General features: G+C 48.9%; 1 long non-coding RNA gene across 5 annotated transcripts in view; it reads left to right on the plus strand.

Moving 5' to 3' along the window:
- The window catches only part of LOC107322215 (uncharacterized), a 147,336-nt gene that overhangs the window by 113,832 nt on the left and 15,842 nt on the right, over positions 1–17,662 (plus strand). For all 5 annotated transcript variants that reach the window (XR_004309193.2, XR_014936648.1, XR_004309192.2 and 2 more), the window contains 3 exons: positions 7,294–7,340; positions 11,379–11,488; positions 12,075–12,223. This is a non-coding gene — a long non-coding RNA (uncharacterized LOC107322215). The remainder of the gene's footprint in view (positions 1–7,293; positions 7,341–11,378; positions 11,489–12,074; positions 12,224–17,662) is intronic.

The following is a 17,662-nucleotide window of genomic DNA, read 5'->3' on the forward strand; positions in this document are numbered from 1 at the left end:
CTGGAGGGGGGTCGCTGAGGGCTGGGGGGGGATGTGGCACCGATGCACGGCAGGGTGCTAAGCACATGGGGTGGGTTTGGTGCCTGCTTGGGAGAAACGTGGTCCAAAAATCTGCCATAAGGAAACCAGCTTGGCATTTGGTGATATCTGGGACAAAAATGAGGATAGAGACTCTGCTTGTAGTGGGGAAACCTTCTCTGTGGTGCAAGCTGGTTTTGATGGTTGTGTTTGTGTAGCAGTGCTGGACTCTGGGGCACATAAGTGCCTTGGGGTCGTCTTCCTGTAGGCTGGTATCCAAACCCATGAGTTGGGGGTCACCCAACTCATGGCAGGGCTTGAAACTGGATGATCTTTAAGGTCATTTCCAACCTAAACTATTCCGTTATTCTATGAAATCATATGAGAAAAGCAACTCTCTGAGGGGCTCGAAACCACTTTGATGAAGGGTGCTCAGAAATCCCAGTGATCCTTATCTCTTGAGAAAATGGAACTGGTAGTATTGCCTTGGCTCCATGTGATGCAAATTGGAAAGACCTGCCAGCAGCTTCGAGACAGACCGGAGGAGTTCCATCTATTGCATTGCTCTGTGGGGAAAGAGCAGATGGGCAAAGCATTTTCTGCAGGTTTCTGCCTGTAACTGTAAAGAGAAAGTGGTTGGTCGGTGCGGGCCTGCAAAAAATTACATCTGTCATATTTCCTAGTCTGCCTGAAGCTCTAAAGTCACAAATTAATTTCAGTTTGGCATGGGTCGAGTTGTCGGCCCCCTGGGGCTCCCTTTGGCCAGGCTACTGATGGGGACAGTAACCAAAGATGACAGGGCTGCATGCTGCATTGCCATTTACTATACAGAGCTCCGCTTCCTTAAAATTAGGTAGGATTTATGGTTTCTTCTTTGACGTGCCTGCCAATAAGGGAAAGTACCTTTAGCCCGGCTTAACAAACAATGAAAATATATTGTTATTTTTTTAGTGAGAAGTTCCACTTTTTATGGTGTTTCTGTCCTATGCGTGCACTGAGGGAGGGGTGGAGCCTGGGGAGGGTCAAGCCAGGAAGGGAGCTGACCTGCTCTCTCTGCATTCAATGTAATACTTATATTTCAAAGGTGGATTCCTCATTGTTGAACAAATAGGAACAAGGAATATTCTGAGCAGCCCTTTCCCAAAGTTTCCTTTCCCAAAGGCTCTCCATCTTTGCTTTGGTGACCTGAATTTTCAGCTGGTGGCTCCCATCACAAAGTGAGGGCCAAGGGTGTTAGAATGGAGATGCTGAAGGTAGTCTGGGGGCTGTGCTTTTAAAGGCACTTCAGTCCTGGAAAAATCCCGTTTGGTGTTGGTGTGGATGCCTTGGCATCAGTTTGCTCCTGGGAGCTGGTTCCTATTTACTGATTTGTGTCTGAAATGTGGCACTTTACAGCAGACAGCTGCTGATGTGCTTTTGGGCTCTGCCCACTGGCTCAGGCTTGGCAGCCCCTGGCAGGACAGAGCCTGAAGCAGCTGTTGGGCAGTGGCAATGTCTGGGGAGGGACAGGGATGCTGTGGGCACAGCTTGGCTGCTCCATGTCCTCACTGTCTCTGATTTTAGCACGTTAGCTCTTCCTTGCCAGACTTTGCCTGCTCCTTTTGTTGTAACTGTGCTCACGTGGGAACCTTCAAAGGCTCCCTCCTATCAATTTTCCCCGCCATATGTTCTCATTAAGGAATTTATTGTGCACTTTATCTTTGGATTATTTGCCATCAATTAATAAAACATGTTGCAAGCTTCAAATGAACATTCTCCCCTTCCCGCTTCTCTTTAACGAGGGAAGGAGAAATATGAAAATAAATCACCATGACAGATGGTGTTTTTTAACCTTCCTTTTGCCCAATCTGGGGAAAAAGAAATTCTTAGGATATTGACATGGGTTTTTAATTATGAGTTACATCACTCAAAGAGCTGATCCGGAGCTCACTGAGCTCACAGCCTGGAAGCTGTTCACGTTGTAACGTATCTGGATGCTGACACGGGGGACTGAAGGGCTGCAGGGTGATGGTGTCAGCGCAACGATTGCAAAACCCATTCGGGAAAGCAAAGGGTGTCTCTGCTGTAGGGAATGGCCCCAAAACGTGTTTGTTGTGGTGTTGCATTATGCCGGGTGGTGCTCATGTAGGTGATGGTATGCTGTGATGGTGGCTTCTGAAAGTGGCGGTATTTAGGGTTATTTAATGAGCTCCCAAAAGAGGAGCACCTCCCTGCTGTGCCCCTTCACGTGGAGAATGGAATCCCCAAATGAGCTCCATTCCCACTTGGGGCAGTAGGAGCTGCTCCTGCCCTCCTCCTGTTTGCGTATTGTGGCCGCTTCCCGAGCTGCTGGTAGGGAGAAGAACAGCAAACAGCAGCTCCAATCTCGGCAGCACCCGCGGATGCTGCAGGGACAGCCTGTACCCTGCCCAGCGCTGCCGTTGTGCCTACCAGGGAAAACAAACACAAAAATAATGCACACAGACGGGTTCCTTATACAAATAAATGTCTGAGGGGAGCGACCTGGCTGCGGGCAACCTGCTGGGAAAGTCCTGCTCCGGTGGGAATCGCGGCGTTACGCAGCGCCTGGATGTGTCTGGGCTGTGATTTATGCCCCCGATTGGATGCGTGCCTGGGCAGTGTGTGTTGACACTCAGTGCTCAGCTCCAGGTAAAGTTTAAACAGGACTTATCGTGGCTCTGACACCTCGGGAAGGTTTCCCTGCCCTAACAGTGTGCCTCGTGCCATCTCTTGCGTGGGTTTGTGCTGCTGCTATCCTTGATATTAGAAGAGAAGAAAGGTTGGCTTGCAGAATACATTCCTGAAACAGCTTTCCCAAACACTCTTCTAATTTTAAAACAACCCATTGCCAATGGGTCCTGTGGCTGTCTCTTTGCTCGTTGGGCTGCATACAGTCTGTGCTTCACCCAATGCTCCCAATCCGGGCTCAATAGAGGGAGAGCTGTGAGCGCGGTTTGACCCCAAGTTCCCTGCAGGTCCCTGACTGTCTGTCTGTCCTGCTGGCCCTACACCAGCTCTGGGCAGAGCTCCTCTCTTGTTTGACCCTTCTTCCCAGCAAAAATAACTGTACAGTGTTTGTCAATCAGTTGGATGTCCTTGGATGGCACCCAGCGTCGCACACTCACTCCCAGCTCGCTCTAAACAACGTTGAACTCATTCAGTTTTATGCTTTGTTTTCTTATGGGTAACAATTAAGAACAAAAGCAGCGGAACATAATTACAGCACCTTGAAGTGTAGCGTTACTGGGCCAAAGGCTGAAATGAGGTTACGACGTGACAGCCCCTTATCTCTGATCTGATAGGTGTGTTATTCATTGTATTAAAAGTTTGCCAAGAGAGGCTTCACTGAAAATTAACCCGCGTTATCACAGTGAGTAATATCCTGGTTTTATCATGTGGAATAAATAAACAGGGCAGACTTTATGCTTTTGCTTAATGAGGTTAACACTGAGTGCAGAGCGGGGAAGCGATGTTAGCTCCAGTGTGCAGTCACAGTGATTGTGGTGAGATGAAACTGGAACAGAAAGTACCCCCAGATTTCTTGCATAACAGCAGAGCTTGTATTACTATTAATTACATTATGCAACTGAGATAGGATGGAAGTTCTATCTAACAACAGACCAGGATGCTAAACTCTTTGCACTCATCTCTGTTATTTTCCAGGAAAACTCCACATCTGTGCTGTCTCAGTCCAGCTTTCTTGCCTTCTTTGCCCTATGGGGAGTTGGTAATTCTCCAGCTTCATGCCCCCCAGCCCAAGCAGCACACTTGGTTCAGCCTTTGCCATTTATTCCCTTCGGTGCTTTTCTTTCCTTGGTCCCCAGCTGAGTACTCTACAAAATCCTGCAAATTCTGGCAAAATTCAGGCTGTTGAAGTGATGTGGAGCATTGGGAGCACTGATGGGGAAAGCCCCCAAACTGGCATCTGAGGTTACAGCATGTGATTCATCTCACCTGAGCACACACAATGAGTGCTGGAATGTGGATGGGTGCTCTCCCCATGGGGCTGACAGCAGTTCTGCAGGAGAGCATTCAAACCCTACAGAAGATGCTTGTGGTATTGACTCTGGTGCAGACATTGCAACCTGTGGTGCTGCTGCAGGCAGGGATGGCTTTGGGAATTGATGGGCTTGATTCGGTTGCTGGGATTTTGGCAGTGCATGGAGATGCAGAGCCCAACCCTGGACTTCAACAGCCAGGAGCCTGAAGTTGTTTCATGCGAACAAAGTGATCATCCGGGTCATTAATCTCTTTTACCTGTTGTGCTTTGTTCCCAGCTTGCTCTGCCCTGTTGCGTCAGCAGTGGTGACACTGTGGGCAAGCAGGGCTGGCAGTCATGGTGGCATTAACAGTGCCCTCACCCAGTGGGGCACAGCATCGGATGGGTTCAGCTTAGAGCTGGCATGGGGCAGCCCATGGTGCCAGGTGGTGCAGAGTGGGGCTTAGGGTGGTTGTGTCAGCAGGGAACCTCATCCCAGCATGGGGACCCATCCTGGCCCCATCTACACCCTTCCCAAGAACTTTTTCCATCCCCTCCAAAATTATTGCACCAAAGAGCTTTAAACCCCAAACCCAGCACCAGTCCCTTTGTGCCAGCAGATGGGATAATACCAGGAGTACATTATCCTCTGGGCTATCAGCAGCTGTAATACCTCCAGGAATCGCTCAGGTAGCTTTAATTATGCTCGTGCCTTTCTTTCAGCCCTCGTTATCTCTGAGTTCCTCCAAGCTGGGGGCAGAGGCACAGCACCAATTTGCTTCTCTGAAGCACCTTTGTTTTCCCTGCTCAGGTATTAAGCTGATGGCACAACAGTTACTGGGTGCTGCTTTTTCTTGCCTGCCCATGCCCCCCAAAGCAGACTTTGGGCAAAGGCAGCAAGCAGGGCCAGCAGGAATGTACAGAAAGAGGTAGCTTGTTCCTGCAGTTAGCAGGGAAGGGAGAAGGAGGGAAAGGGAAAGCAAAGGGGAGATAGGAGGAAGAGCTGGGTGAAAGAGGGAAGAATCCATCTGTAGACTAAGGGATTTATCTGGAAGTGTTTGTTAAAAGGATGTAATGTTTAGAAAAATAACAAAGAATCCTCCCCCCAGACATGCCCGTAAGAGGTTTTTGTCAGCGCAGTGTCCTACATGGGAAGGTGACATTTGAGAGAACAATTGGCAGGCTGTTATGCCATGCCTGCACTATGAATGGGGCTTAAGAAAAGGTGTCCTTGGACTCCCATCATCTCCTCCATCCCCTGCCTCCTGACCCAGGCCAGCAGCGTGCGAACAGAGCAGTGTGGGAGATGAGAGGGGAGCACACTCCAAGCTCATTGCCTTACTGTGCAGCCAGCTCGTCCCACTGCTGCACAGGGATGCTAAGGATGCTGCTGAAGAATGCACAGACAAGGAAGGACAGTGGGGAGGGGGCAGGTCAGGGGCTTTTTGCAGCTTCGTCCTTTGGGCTGAGCCAGGTGTGAGCTGTGTTTTGGCCACGCACCTGCTGCAGATGTCGGAATGGCTTTCTTTGCACAAACACCTGGACGTGTAGGTATGTATATGCCTGTTTATGTTTACACATACAGCATTTGTGCTTTCTCTCCTCCTGGCCTGGCTGTGCTTCATTCAGCCCATGCAAAGACTTTTAGCACCTTTCCTCAGCCTGAAGTGGGAAAAAAATCAAGAGTTTTACTGCTGAAAGCTGGACTTGTTGGGTGGCTGCATGGGGTCTCAGCAGCAGAACTGCTCCCTGCAGGTGCCCTCTCCTGGTGCAGGAGGCATTGGGGGGACATGGTGCTGCCTGAGCACCCCCTGGCACTGCCCCATGTTTAGCTAAGATTTTAAGGTGACGTGAGCATCAGGGACGTCAGGAATTGTTAAATATTTCCTGCTAGATTTGGAATGCTTTTTTTCTTCTCTTCTGACACATCTTGGCATCTAGCCTGTGATAATGCCTCTCGGTGCTGTGTTTCTTTGGGATATCTGTTTCTGTAACGTGGTTATTTTTGCCTTTGGCAAACCATGAAGCATGTCTCTGTGCCTCAGTTTCCCATCTCTGTAGCAAGAATGGCGCCGGTTGTGGATGCTCTCAGTATTGGTGAGGGGCAGTGTGGGGCTGGCATTGGAAGCTGTTAAGGAAAAGCTTCCTTTTGGCTTTATTGAAAATTAAAGAAAAAAGAAGAGAAAGAGAAGCAGATGTAAAGGGCATCTCTAACACCATATCTGATAAAATCTCACATACAGCACTAAGCTGAGAATTAGTCTGTCATCACACTGCCGTGCATAGAATCTACTCAGGCCATGAGCTCTTCAGGGCAGGAATCTGTTGTCTGCTTGGTGCTGCTTCCTGAGTGCAGCATATCATGATTGTCTTGGGGATCACACACACAGGAGAACAGAAATCACAGCGCTAACTCTGAGCACCTTCACTTATGTTGTGTATGGGGGGGGGGGGGGCAGCTCTGGGACAGCTGCTGGCACGTTGCCTTGCCTTACCTGATACCTTGAAGCCCCAGTGGATTTGTTTTATCTTCCATTGGAGAACAGGGAAATGACATGTCTGAGAGGGCTGGGGGTGCTGTGGGGTGGGCTGGGCAGTGTGGGGGAGGGGGCTGTTGGGCAGCCTGGGGCTGTCATAAAGGAAACTGCACCAGGAGTGTGAATGCTTGAGCCAAGTTATGGAGAAATGGGTTTATTGTTTGAAACAAAGTGTGAAAGTGAGACGTCAGGGAGCACGCTGCAGCACTTTGGAAGCCTGGGGACAAGCAAAAGGCTGGGAGGGCTCCTCCTGGCCTCTTGGTGCTGTCAGAGGTTAAATGATGTGATGGGAATGGCAGCCTTTCCCTGCACTCGCATCTGTAAATTGGATGTTGGATGGACATCTTTTGCTCAGAGGTTGGGAGGTACTGGCAGAGCTGTGGGTGCCCATTCCCAGAGGTGCCCTGAGCAGTCTGAGCTGGGGGAGCAGGAAAGCCCATAGCAGGGCAGGAGGTCCCTTCCAACCCATGCTGTGATTCTATGATACGATATTCTATGCTTGTCTGCATCAGGCCATGTGAAGGAGGAAAGGAGGTGGCCTCTGAGTTGGGGTTCTGCATACATGTGATTGCTTTGCTGGTGCTGCATTGCAAACATGGGCTCAAGGTGTAATCTGGGTGCTCTGGTCTTGCCTCATTTTGTTGTTTTCAGGCCGTGCAATGGCACAAGGCAGATAATCTCCACCAAAAGCCCCTAGAACAACAATCTGCTGGGAGTTATGGATAAACTCAAATAGTGTTTGTTTGATTTACTCCTCAGGTCTGGCCAGGAAACCTTCAAGTAGGAGCACTTTCCCTTCTAAGCAGGTAAGTGCTTTTTTAAAACATACACGGGACTGTCTGTGCCGCTCTGTTTATCACTATAAATCTTTCTGTGCCTGAGTGTCTGAGCAGCGATTCCCGTGCTAAATTCACAGCACTGGGGAGTGCTGATGGGCTGGGAGGCCTCTACAGTGCTGGGTGGGAGTGGGGAGAGGAACCGTGGGGCTGCAGGAGGTGAGGGATGTGGGGGAGATGCGTTGCATCCAAGTCGCGTGGTCTGTTGGGGTGAGTGGGACTGTTAGCATAACAAATCACCACCACCAAAAAACCCATGGCAGCCTTTTGCTGTGGATGGCCAGTTGGTCGGTTGGGGTGTTTTTCCTTTGGACCTTGGCCACCCCAAGCACACACACAGGGCTCTGTGTGCGCCTACCTCACCCTCCGAGGAGGACTGGGAGGGAAAAGCTGGCCGTGCTTTGGGGAGCCAGGCAGGGGAACGCGAGGCGTCACTTGGAGCCGAGTTCCTTTTTCTATTTTATTTAGATTAGGTCCTGCTCAGCGGGGTGATTTCTTAATTAGAGCAGCCCGCGCTCGCAGGCCGGCTGCTCCAGACCCCTGCTCTGCCTTCTTAGGTTTCACGAGGGAAGTTGTCGTGCCTGATTTCCTGAGCTCTAATATTCGAGCGGTGCGCGGTGATTTCAATGGGAGGAAAGGACATGTAATTCAATCATCTTTATTGGATGCTGGGTGAGGGAGGGGGCAGAGCAGTGGGAAGCGTGTCCTCTGCTTGTCTCTTGACTCTCCCCTCTGCTGCCAGTGGTTAGAGCTGAGATTTCAAGGATGGGGAAGCAGGAAAGCACAGATCCTGAGTGCTGTGGTCCACGTGGTAAAGGGCTTTTTGTCCTCAGTTGGGCAGCTCCGCTCAGGCACAGCCATGCCTCTTCATCAGGGGTTTATTAGGGACCGGTAGTTATTAAAATTTGGGTGTTTCATCCCCATGGTGATAGGAAGGGGAGCTCTGTGCATCCATCACGTTCTGCCAGAGCAGAGTTAGAGGCTGATGGAGCCATCCTGGCTGTGCTAACAGTGTGCAGACTGCAGGAATCTGCAGCTCTCACCTGGGTTTTGGGAATCTGCTGAAGTCAGTGTGCTTCTGGGTCTGCTTCCCAGGCACTGCTCAGCTCCACCTACAGGATTTGGAACGTCACCCCCATAGGTGTTGGATTTGGGGAGGGAATCTCCAAAAGTGATGAAATTTCAGACTTGTTTTCCAAAAAGGATGATGGGCTTGGGGTCCCGCATGGGAGCTGGATTTGAGGTGTCACTCCCATGGGTGCTCAGTTTGGGGTGTAGTCCCCAGAAGTGCTGGAATCTGGGGTTTCTTCCCTAAAAGGGTGATGGAATTTGGGGGCCCCAAGTAAATCAGTGCTGTTCATGCCAATGACTCTGGGATGCTCCTTTGAGCCTTCTGTGTTGCATGCAGTCAGCTGTGACTTTGTAGCTCACAAGGCATTAAGCAACACCCAGCGGGGCACACTTACATTTAATTCAAATTAAATCAGACTTTCTTTTTTAATAAATGCATTTTACAGCTAGAACAATAGAGAGAGAAGCAAATACTTGTTACCTGGAGACACTGTATTCTCTCCCTCTTACCACATGGGCTTGAGTTATTATTTTCCTATCTGGCCCTATGAAAGGTGGAGGATGGGAGAGGTTTATAACTCAGTAATAGGCTTCTCACCTCAAAGTGGTTCCAGTTGCTCTCTGCTGCATTTGGCTGGGATGGTTCTGATTATGTAAAACCATGCTTGGGTTGCATGCATCCCTCGCAGCAAGCAGCATGTGGCTGCAAACGGGTTGATGCTGAACCACAGAGGGGTTGCACAGGTACTGCTCATGCTCTCCAGGTGTAGGTGACGGTCCTCGCCCGAGTTTGGCCATTGCTATAAAGAAATGCTCTTGTTTTTCCTGAGATCACTTTGCTCTTGCAGAAGTAACTGCATGGCTGCAGCTGTGACTATTTTGTGTTGAGAGGCTTAAAGAGTTGCATTTAATGGGTTGCTTGAGGACTGAAACACTGCCAGCCCATGGGGTTTAGCAGCTGTTTTTCTGCTTTTGCTGCATCTCCTTACATCCAGGTCTGCAGCTCTGCTGTGCAGCAGTGCCTTGCTCACCTATTCTGCTGCTGCTGGGATGAAAATAGTAAAGGAAAGTTCTTTTTGGGGGACAGTGGCATGAGTTGGGATTGTTACTTAGAGGCACAAAGGGTGCGTGGCTCTAGGGAGCGGGATGCTGCCTGCTATAGCTTTTCCATCAGATGAAGTGGGTGGTGATGGCAGTGCTTTGGGAAAGGCTTTTACCAGATGTGGGGACAGCTGTAAGGGCTGCAGGAAGGTCTTGTACGAATGCTGGAGGGCACATCCCCAGGATGAGTGCCAAGTGGGATAGCACTGACCCCACACACATCCACAGAGCCTCCATAGCACAGGGATGCTTTGGTACAGGGTATGCCTGGAAAGCCTGCAGTACTGTCCCTGGGCAGATGAGCTGTGAAAGCAGCTGCAGGTGCCAGGGAAAACTTCTGCGGGTACGTCCTACCTGCGTGTCTGTGTCACGGAGGGACCAAACAACCCTGGTGCTGCTGGCAAACCACATCACTGCAGTTACAGGCTGTTCTAGGAGGGGGAGGCTGCAGCAGCCTGGTTTCTGGAAGGCAGCTTGCCTTGCAAGAGATGGGGAAAGAAATGACAAATTAAAACCAGAAAGACCCCTTTTCCCTCCATCTCCTGATGTCTTGATTCAGGTATGCATAATTACAATCATTATTTTTCAGGGCAGCCCCTCCACCCCCTGGGCTCTGTGACATCCCTGCAGCCACCCCCTGGCTCCTCACTGCAGGAACGACACCAGAGCCCTCATCTATTTGGGGGTGGGGGGGAGTGAGTTTCTGCCTGAGCTACGGGGGTAGGAAAGGAAGAGGAGGGAGCAATGAAGGTCACCTTCCGCTGCCCCGGGATGGTAACGAACCCCACGCAAAGGCTCGGGTCGAGCTCTCCAGAGTCATTATCGCAACAGGCTGTGAAAGGTTAGGGAGGAAGGAGCTTTTCGGAAGTCTTTGCCCACTAATTGATTGTGAAGAGCGGAAGGAAGGATGTATCAAAAAAAGCAAAAGCCCTGCGCCATGTGTAACCCCCTCCTCCCGCCCTGAGTTCTGTGAGGAGGCAGCAGGTTGGAGCTGGGGCTGTAACAGTGCAGCGGGAAATGAGATCCAACAGGAGAAGGGTCTCCTTTCAGCCTAATGGAGGATCTGGAAAATGTTTTCTAGCATCATTAGAGAGGATGAAAAGCTTAAAGGTCTGGGTTGCACCCCATCCCTGCCTGGTGAGGGGTGCAGGGAATGGCTTCTTCTGCTTGGTGTTGCTCCATGTGCTGTGGGCAGCTCTTGCTGCACATCATGGCATGATTCCTATTCCCCTTGGCCACCAGCATCCATAGCAGCTGCCTGGAGATGTGCTCCAAACCAGCTCCAGCAGCTGCCCCACTATAAGCAGTGCATGGACTTCGGGCTGCTCTGCATGAGCAGTGCAGCACTGATTGAGTTTGCAACTATTTGTGGAACTGAAGTACCAGTGTCTGAAGTCCCTCAAGCATGGGCTGCATTGCATAGACCAGGCAAAGGCTGGGGAGGAGATAGGACAGACTCCTAATTCAGTCCCAGAGGCTCTGCTGGCTTCATGCATCATGGGGACTGTTTGGGAAGGAAGCCCTCAAAATGGTTGTGGCTTACTGGCCCCAGGTGAGGCAGTGCCCAGAAATGAAAGGCAGCTGCAGAATTTGCCTCCTCCCATGACTGGATGAAACCAGAGCCCTCTAAGATGACACAGTGCAAGAATTAATCCACTCAGGTGGCACCGAGGTATTGTCTAAGTATGACAAGAATCTCCTGGAACAACAGTGTGTTCATATCTGCACCAAACAGTCCAATTGCGTATTTCCCAATCAAATATTTGCCGAGAAAACAGACAATTCATGCCATCCTCTAACCTCTACCTCTCCTTAACCATTCAGTCTGTCTTCCAGGCCCAGCAGAAAATGCAGTGGAAGAGAAGATCCACTCTTCTGAGGATGGAATCCTTGGCCAACATTGGTTGCAACACAGGACAGTAGTCATCATCATCATTGATATAATGGTAAGTAAGAAAATAACTACAAAAAAGAGGACTTTTAGAGCTGATGGGATTTGCCCAAATCACCTGGATAAAACTGGGAACACTCCCTGACCGATCAGGAACAGACTGAGACTGGAAACCAGTTGCCTTGATGCCTTGCTCTAACCACTAGACGACCCACCCTGTATGAGCAAACGGAATAAAATTTGAAAGAAAACAAAAATCTGACTTGAAAAATGTGTTCCGCATAGAACCAGAATGTTCAGCGGAGAAAAAAGGATGCAGTCCAAAGTTTTACTTCCAGGCAAACATTTCAAAATGGACTTATAATGTACCCTTTCATTTAGATTTTATATGAAGGTTTTACTTGAACTTGTAATGAAGATGGAAAAATCCGAGGTTGCCATGGCTACTGGCACTTTGCCTAATACACTCAAATCTTTTTCCCCTAATAAAATAGATTTCAGAAACCCCCCTGTAGAAAGGGAAGAGCTAAAGACCCCATAAACAACTGTAGGACGAAGAGAATTATTCCATGTAAAGCAAGTTCTGAACATTGTGACAAGGTAATTACATTCATATTTTCCCCCTTTTTCTCATCAATTAGGCCTCCAAAACCCAGAGTCCTGCTCTAGATGGTTCTGCTAAGAATAAGGATGATACAAGGATGGAGAAAATTGGGTGCTGGTGAGCAAAGTGCATAGTACTCCTCCTGGGATGTTCTCCTGTTGATTGGAAACACATCCAACTTGTCACGTAAGAGGAATCTTGGTTACTTCAGATGCTCTTTTTGTCTGCAGCCATGATGGACCCTCTTGGGCAGGCATTTCAGCTGGGCTAGGTCATGCCTAGCACTTATACCTGCAGAATTCAAGATAGCTGAGGGAACTCAGTACTGTACAGAAGTCGCTGCTGTTGTTCATACTGCATGTTGGACTGAAATTTAGAACCAGACTTGGGATCTTCTTTGTTTAGCATGTGTGCTTTCATGGCCTGTGGGGCTCAGAGATAGGTTGGTCCCAGCCCTGAAGCAGACCTTGGGCACTGCAAGCAGCACAAGGCTGGAGGAGGCAGCATGTAGCCATCTCCTCCTGACTGCTGGAAGCTCCCTGGCTGAGATGGATGTTTGCTCTCTTCTTCACCTTCATTTTTCTTCTTCCTCCTCTTCTTCCTCATCACCTCTCTGCTGGGGCAGATTCTTCATTGATGGGCTCTGCCCATTTCCTTGTCCTGGGAAGGGTTGCTGTTACATTCGCCTGAATAATTCAGCCAAGTGTCTGGCTTGAGCTCAAGGTTTGTAGCTTTTTTCCCTCCTGATTTCCCCAGATCTCAGTGAGAGCAGATTTGGCCTTGAATTTGGGCTTCAAAATCTTATGGGGGATCAACTTTGGGGGATGGAAAGACAGAGCGGACACACATCAAAATCACTAGGGCTTGCCCAAGAAACAGTCGTGGCATTGGAGTTAGCACAGACGATGGTGACGAGCATCTAAACCCCATGGAGTAATCCCAGCCCTGGCTGTGCTGCTGACGCTCCTGCTCTCCTCGGGCGTTCGGGAGATCCTTTAATGCAGCGGCTCTTTGGCTTTTAGGAGTGGTGGCTGTCCGCCAGCCTGATTTATTTTAAACATGTGTTTCTGATTTGAAAATGTCCAGATCTCCAAATCTTTAATCTTCTCACACCTAGGGATTTTTTTTTTTTGTTGTGTTTTGTTTTTGTAAAGGGCTGAACCACGTGCGCAGGATAATGGTTAAAAAGCAGCACAGACAGCTTTAAAAAAAGAAAAAGAGAGAGAGAAGTAGTAAAGAAATTGAAATAAAAGGTCCAGCTGGCATTCTTCTGTTATCAAAGCAAGGCACAGAGTGGAGATCCATGTGCGCCATCTCACTGCTGTAATACTGAATCCTGGTGAAGCTCCCTTAGCTTTGTGCTGAGAAACACCCTCAGAGAGCTCTTCCAGAAGGAAAAAGAGCTGAGAAGTGTTCAGGCTGAAACAGGTTGCCTTCCCCAGCACTTAAATCTTGTATTGTTTTCTGATGTGAAAGTGGAAGAATTGGGTCCTGCTGCTCTGTGCTGGGATGGGAAGGCTGGGAGGGAGGTGTGGGGGAGGCTGGGGATCCTCAGGATGGGGCAGGAAGGACTGGGATGCTCAGCATCAGCACTGGGTGATGCAAATCAAAACTGACAGATTTAAAATGTGCAAGGGGAAAAAATGTGTTTTGTTGTTTTTTTTATAGCAGCCTACAGTTAACGTGTTGCTCAGAGGAGCTATATATGCAAACAGGCTGATGTCTGACCAAAGACACTTGCTGCAGGAAGATGTGTTTTCCAGGTGTGGGGCTTATTTAAGATATAAACAAGTGATTAAGCTTTTAGCTCTGCAGCACTTGCCAAACTGCTCTGGCTTCAGCAGGACCAGAGGCAGTAACATGAGTTGGCTGAGCACTGCTGCAGCCCACCCAGTGGGATTTCACTGCTCCTTTTGCTGCTGGAGCTTTAGGTTTGGGCAGATCAAAGGTTAATGGAGAGCACGTTGGATAGATAGTGTCTGCTGCACCACCTGGAAGCATCTGCTGCAGTTGGTGTAGGTGCAGACAGGACAAGTGCGAGGTGCTGATGTCCCTTTGCATGAGAGGCTGATGTCCTTTGGTGACCAAATGTGCAACCCACATTAACACAGCATCTTCCTGTACATCTGCTGGTGATGCTTTGCCAGCAGATCTGGAGGTGGGAGGACGGAATGATGTCCCTGGTCCCCCTTGCTAAATGCAGTAGGTTGGAGGTGATCCGCTGCCCAACCATGTCACTGCTATTCCCATCGGGACAAGAGGGCTGAAATGTCTCCCTGCTCACTAAGAGTTAAGGGTCTGTGCAGCTCTGAAGATAAGAAACAGATGATAAAGGTTAGGGAAGGGATCGCGTTTCCATTATGCAGCCTGTAAATGCGAGCTAATTAGAATGCAGCCTTCTTTCAGAGAAAATGCAAAGAAAGAAGAAAGCGGGGGAAAAAAAAACAACAAAAAACCAAAAACATCCCTTTCTTTTTGGGCAGAGAAGCCATGTGAGTGCAGAAGGCCTGAGAATATGGAATAACCCAGCTTTGCTGCTTAGGTGTGCCTAGAACTGGAAATACACATCAGCCATGGTGTGTGTGTGGCCGAGGAGGTGCTGGGCTGCTCAGTCCCTCTCCTGGCCCCACAGGGATTTGGGGTTTTCACCCATTCTGGCCGCAGTGCTGGGCTGCAGGGAGCTGATGCTTTGTTCTGCACTGTGTTGGTCTGACACACAGGACAGAAATTAAAGCAAACCCAGTGGTTTGGGTCTGTCAGGAGCTTCCTGGAGTTCAGAGCAGCAGCTGATGGCTTTAGCACAGCTTCAGGGGAGCCACTGCCAGTTAAGAGGAAAACATTTGTGTGTGTGGTTAAAGCGAGGCACCTCTGTTTGCAGTGACACCTTCACCTGCTGGGCTCCAGCCTTCCTCACGCAGTCTCACCATGCTGGGACCTGGGGATTTTGGCAACAAGGGCTGAAATGGTGGTTATTCCCGGGGCTGGAACGCCACCTACCCTTAACCACTTCCCAGGGAAGGTGCTGCAGAGACACACTGCAGGTTTCCTCCGCACATCAGCTGGAGGAGGATGTGTGTTTAACAGGGTTTGATTTTTCTTTTTCTTTTTTTTTTTTCCTTCTCTTTTAAACTTCATTTTTTTCTCTCCTCTGCACTTCATTAGCATCTTCCCTTTGCTTGCTTACTTTTTTTGCCCCTTGCTTTCTTCTGGAACCTAGAAGTATTTCACTGCGGCTTGCCAAATGATTTCTATCTCAGTGAAAAAGAACTTGCTATTTCCTGAAAACCTACCACTGTTTTCTCTCTCTCTCTCTCTCTCTCTCTCTCTTTTTAATACATTCTGAGCATTGAAACAAATCCAGGTAACTCGATAAGAAGTTAATGAAAATGAATTCTGTTTTGCGAAGGTGCATTGAGGAGAGGGGAGAAGGGAGGCAATGTTTGGCAGAGAGGGAATTGTCTGTGCAGAAAAAAAAGGATTTTAGGAGATATCTTGTTCAAAATCCTCCCGTTGCCAAATTTGTGGGTGAGAATTGGATAAAAAAAGAAGAGAAGCCTCCATAGTTTTCTGCTTGTGTGGTTTTTGTAACTGTCGATGCTGTTGGTGAGATGGCATGGCTTGATCAGCACCACTTGGTCTGATTCCAGTGCTGACTATATCTCACACTGGGGAGGTTGCAGAGGGCAGTGTTTGCCACTTCCATCCCCCTGGTTCCCATCATGGTACCACCCATGGCACCCACTTATTGTAATCATTCTTCACACCAACCATCACACCCATCCATTCCATCCCCTGCACCCACCCGTTACACCCACCCTTCATGACCATCCACTGCACCCACACATTGCACCTACACATCCTGACCATCCATCTCAACAATCCTCCACACCCAACCATTGCACCCATCCATTCCATCTAACCCCAGCACCTGTCCATTGTGTCCACCCATTGCATCCATCCACTGCATCCACCCATCACACCCAAAGGGCATTTTGGTTTGGTTTCATGCCCTGGAGCACGTTGGGCAAAAAGAAACAAACAAACAAAAAAGGCTTTGTTTAATGAGCTGATTCTTTTATTGGGCTGATTTTCAGCTGCATTTTACTTTTCAGCACACGGGAAGTTTAGTTTTTAAGAAGTTTATTTCTTTATCGTGCATTCATTTCCGAAGGCTTCGCTGTACTTCTGGGTCGATTTCTGTTTGGTTTGGGACTTGGAGAAATGAGCCTTTGAGCAGATCAGTTGCAGGATAAGGCACTCTGTTTGTGAGATGGTTTTCTGCGTTGCATAACTCACGAATATCATCCGGCACTTGAGAAAATGGATGATCTTTTTTCTTAATTCACCCTCTCTCTCCCTCTGCTCCCCCATCTATGTGATTTTTTATGGTCCATGATTGGAAGCAAAAGGTCTAAAAGAAAGAGGAAATCAAGCCCGTCAATAAATGCTAAAAATATTTAGTGTGGCAGCCTCTGTATTTTCTTTTTTGTGAAACACTGATTAATATTCAGTGGTTGAAGGTTAATACCCCATTCATTTTATTCCCTTTACATCCTCTGCACAGCAGTTGCTGCTCCAATTTCGACTTCTAATTCATGCAAATCTGGTTCCAATCAGGATATTAGTAACTCACTGCATAAGCAGGAGGAGAGGGGAAAAAAAAAGAAGTCACACAATTGTTCAACTCATCTTTTGATAGAAATCTATACGCAGACACCCCAAGTCCATCAGGTTGCTGTAAGGAAAATGTGTTTATTGGTGTTTATTGTGCATTTCTCTCCTTTAAAACACAGAGAGAACATCTGCATAGAAGGTTTTTGGCAGGCTTAACCAGAAGTTATTGCTTTGGTACAGCAGGGAAAGTCTCTGGCCTGTGTCACAAAGGAGATGGATGATAATAACAGCTCATGCTGAGCTTAAAGTCTAAGCTTCAGTGCAGGGACAGAAACAATCCCTTCTCAGGTCAGATTATCAAGCCCAGCTCGGTGCCTAAATTGTCTGTGTGCCTGAATAATATAGAAAAGCAGGGAATCTTTTTTTTCCAAATGTGAAAGGTGGTCTCCGTCAGGGAAGCGGCTGTTCCTCAGTTCTCTATGCCTGGCTTTTGGTGCCAGTGCCCAGCATTTACCTCCCCTTTGGTGAGCAAAGGGTTTCTGCATTGCCACAACCCCGTGCTGGCTCTGAGGACCATGGGGATGAATGCTGGGCACTGGGTGCTTTTCTCCTGCCAATGGATCCTTGGTTCACCTGGTGCTGCCTCCCCATTGTCACCCATGAGACATTCCGGTGTTGTTCCCTTGGCTCTGCCTGGGTCTCTGCAAGGACCACAACCCCAGAGGCTTTCAAGAAGAGTTTGATGCCTACTTGAGCTGCAGCACTTCCAGCATCTGGTCAGAGCAGACAGGCTGCAGCAAAGAGCCTCCACAGAGTAGACTGCCTAAAGCCTGGTGTATTTACCTTGGAAGAGGGGCAGGGCTCAGCCCTCCCTACCAGGAATCCCAGGCGAGGCCGGCAGCCAGGCTGGGGATGTCCAGGACAAGGACCAGAGCTGGATCCTGCACCCCACATCCTCAGGGATGGGGATGGCTTTGTGTTGGTTGACTACTCTCGGATCTAGGGGATGTG

This window comes from Coturnix japonica, chromosome 23, assembly GCF_054131305.1.
Source record: "Coturnix japonica strain WE chromosome 23, WE-NBRP24, whole genome shotgun sequence".
In the NCBI taxonomy this organism is placed as follows: Eukaryota; Metazoa; Chordata; class Aves; order Galliformes; family Phasianidae; genus Coturnix; species Coturnix japonica.